Genomic DNA, 3,828 nt, shown 5'->3' on the forward strand with positions numbered 1-3,828 from the left:
CAGGAAAATTTCCAGAGACTTGGTGAAGATAGAAAAGCTATCAGAAAGACTATAGCACTATTGTACTTGTGCTTCAGGAGAGGGGGAAGATGGCGAAAGAGTAAGATGCGGAGATCACCGTCCTCCCCACAGATACACCAGAAATACATCTACACGTGGAACAACTCCTACAGAACACCTACTACAGGCTGGCAGAAGACCTCAGACCTCCCAAAAGGCAAGAAACTCCCCACGTATCTGGGTAGGGCAAAAGAAAAAAGAATAAACAGAGACAAAAGAATAGGGACGGGACCTGCACCAGTGGGAGGGAGCTGTGAAGGAGGAAAGGTTTCCATACACTAGGAAGCCCCTTCGCGGGCGGAGACTGCGGGTGGTGGAGGGGGGAAGGTTCGGAGCCGCGGAGGAGAGCGCAGCAACAGGGATGCGGAGGGCAAAGCGGAGAGATTCCCACACAGAGGATCGGTGCCGACCGGCACTCACCAGCCCAAGAGGATTGCCTGCTCACCCGCTGGGGAGGGTGGGGCTGGGAGCTGAGGCTCAGGCTTTGGTCTGAGCGCAGGGAGAGGACTGGCGGCGTGAACACAGCCTGAAGGGGTTAGTGCACCACGGCTAGCCAGGAGGGAGTCCGGAGAGAAGTCTGGGCCTGCCTAAGAGGCAAGAGACTTTTCTTCCCTCTTTGTTTCCTGGTGCGTGAGGAGAGGGGATTAAGAGCGCTGCTTAAAGGAGCTCCAGAGACGGGCGCGAGCTGCGGCTAACAGCGCGGACCCCAGAGATGGCCATGAGACGCTAAGGCTGCTGCTGCCGCCACCAAGAAGCCTGTGTGCGAGCACAGGTCACTATCCACACCTCCCTTCTGGGGAGGCTGTGCAGCCTGTCATCTGCCAGGGTCCAGGGAATCAGGGACAACTTCCCCGGGAGAACGCACGGTACACTGCAGGCTGGTGCAACGTCACGCTGGCCTCTGCTGCCTCAGGCTCGCCCCACATCCGTACCCCTCCCTACCACGGCCTGAGTGAGCCAGAGCCCCCGAGTCAGCTGCTCATTTAACCCTGTCCTGTCTGTGCTAAGAAGAGACGCCCTCCAGCGACCTACAAGCAGAGGCAGGGCCAAATCCAAAGCTGAGCCCCGGGAACTGTGCGAACAAGAAGAGAACGGGAAATCTCTCCCAGCTGCCTCAGAAACAGCGGATTAAATCTCCACAATCAACTTGATGTACCCTGCATCTGTGGAATACATGAATAGACAACGAATCATCCCAAATTGAGGAGGTGGACTTCGAGAGCAAGATTTATTATTTTTTCCCCCTTTTCCTCTTTTTGTGAGTGTGCATGTGTACTTTATTTTATTTTATCTTCTTTCTTTTTCTTTCTCTCTCTCTCTTCCTCTCTTTCTCCCTTTCTCTCTTTCCTTCTACTTTTTCTCCCTTTTATTCTGAGCCGTGTGGATGAAAGGCTCTTGGTGCTCCAGCCAGGAGTCAATGCTGTGCTTCTGAGGTGGGAGAGCCAACTCCAGGACACTGGTCCACAAGAGACCTCCAATCTCCACATAATGTCAAATGGCGAAAATCTCCCAGAGATCTCCATCTCAACACCAACACCCAGCTTCACTCAACGACCAGCAAGCTACAGTGCTGGACACCCTATGCCAAACAACTAGCAAGACAGGAACACAACACCACCCATTAGCAGAGAGGCTGCCTGAAATCATAGTAAGTCCACAGACACCCCAAAACATACCACCAGACGTGGACCTCCCCACCAGAAAGACAAGATCCAGCCTCATCCGCCAGAACACAGGCACTAGTCCCCTCCACCAGGAAGCCTACACAACCCACTGAACCAACCTTAGCCACTGGGGGCAGAAAACAAAAACAACGGGAATTACGAACCTGCAGCCTGAGAAGAGGAGACCACAAGCACAGTAAGGTAAGCAAAATGAGAAGACAGAAAAACACACAGCATAAGAAGGAGCAAGATAAAAACCCACCAGACCTAACAAATGAAGAGGAAATAGGCAGTCTACCTGAAAAAGAATTCAGAATAATGATAGTAAAGATGATCCAAAATCTTGGAAATAGAATAGAGAAAATGCAAGAAACATTTAACAAGGACCTAGAACTAAAGATGAAACAAGCAAAGATGAACAACACAATAAATGAAATTAAAAATACTCTAGATGGGATCAATAGCAGAATAACTGAGGCAGAAGAACGGATAAGTGACCTGGATGATAAAATAGTGGAAATAACCACTGCAGAGCAAAATAAAGAAAAAAGAATGAAAAGAACTGAGGACAGTCTCAGAGAACTCTGGGACAACATTAAATGCATCCAACATTCGAATTATAGGGGTTCCAGAAGAAGAATAGAAAAAGAAAGGGACTGAGAAAATATTTGAAGAGATTATAGTTGAAAACTTCCCTAATATGGGAAAGGAAATAGTTAATCAAGTCCAGGAAGCACAGAGTCCCATACAGGATAAATCCAAGGAGAAACGCGCCAAGACACATATTCTTCAAACTGTCAAAAATTAAATACAAAGAAAACATATTAAAAGCAGCAAGGGAAGAACAACAAATAACACACAGGGGAATTCCCATAAGGTTAACAGCTGATCTTTCAGCAGAAACTCTGCAAGCCAGAAGGGACTGGCAGGACATATTTAAAGTGATGAAGGAGAAGAACCTACAACCAAGATTACTCTACCAGCAAGGATCTCATTCAGATTTGATGGAGAAATTAAAATCTTTACAGACAAGCAAAAGCTGAGAGAGTTCAGTATCACCAAACCAGCTTTACAACAAATGCTAAAGGAACTTCTCTAGGCAAGAAACACAAAAGAAGGAAAAGACCTACAATAACAAACCCAAAACAATTAAGAAAATGGGAATAGTAACATACATATTGATAATTACCTTAAATGTAAATGGATTAAATGCTCCCACCAAAAGACACAGACTGGCTGAATGGATACAAAAACAAGACCATATATATGCTGTCTACAAGAGACCCACTTCAGACCTAGAGACACATACAGACTGAAAGTAAGGGGATGGAAAAAGATTCCATGCAAATGGAAACCCAAAGAAAGCTGGAGTAGCAATTCTCATATCAGACAAAATAAACTTTAAAATAAAGACAATTACAAGAGACAAAGAAGGACACTACATAATGATCAAGGGATTGATCCAAGAAGAAGATATAACAATTGTAAATATTTATTAATGCAACATAGGAGCACCTCAATACATAAGGCAAATACTAACAGCCATAAAAGGGGAAATCGACAGTAACACATTCATAGTAGGGGACTTTAACACCCCACTTTCACCAATGGACAGATCATTCAAAATGAAAATAAATAAGGAAACACAAGCTTTAAATGATACATTAAACAAGATGGACTTAATTGATATTTATAGGACATTCCATCCCAAAACAACAGAATACACATTTTTCTCAAGTGCTCATAGACCATTCTCTAGGATAGATCATATCTAGGGTTACAAATCAAGCCTTGGTAAATTTAAGAAAATTGAAATTGTATCAAGTATCTTTTCCAACCACAACGTCATGAGACTAGATATCAATTACAGGAAAAGATCTGTAAAAAATACAAACACATGGAGGCTAAACAATACACTACTTAATAACGAAGTAATCACTGAAGAAATCAAAGAAGAAATCAAAAAATACCTAGAAACAAATGACAATGGAGACACAATGACCCAAAACCTATGGGATGCAGCAAAAGCAGTTCTAAGAGGGAAGATTATAGCAATACAATCCTACCTTAAGAAACAGGAAGCATCTCGAATAAACAACCTAAC

The sequence above is a fragment of the Monodon monoceros genome, unplaced genomic scaffold (assembly GCF_005190385.1).
Source record: "Monodon monoceros isolate NGI ecotype Baffin Bay Population unplaced genomic scaffold, NGI_Narwhal_1 Super_Scaffold_16, whole genome shotgun sequence".
Taxonomy (NCBI): domain Eukaryota; kingdom Metazoa; phylum Chordata; class Mammalia; order Artiodactyla; family Monodontidae; genus Monodon; species Monodon monoceros.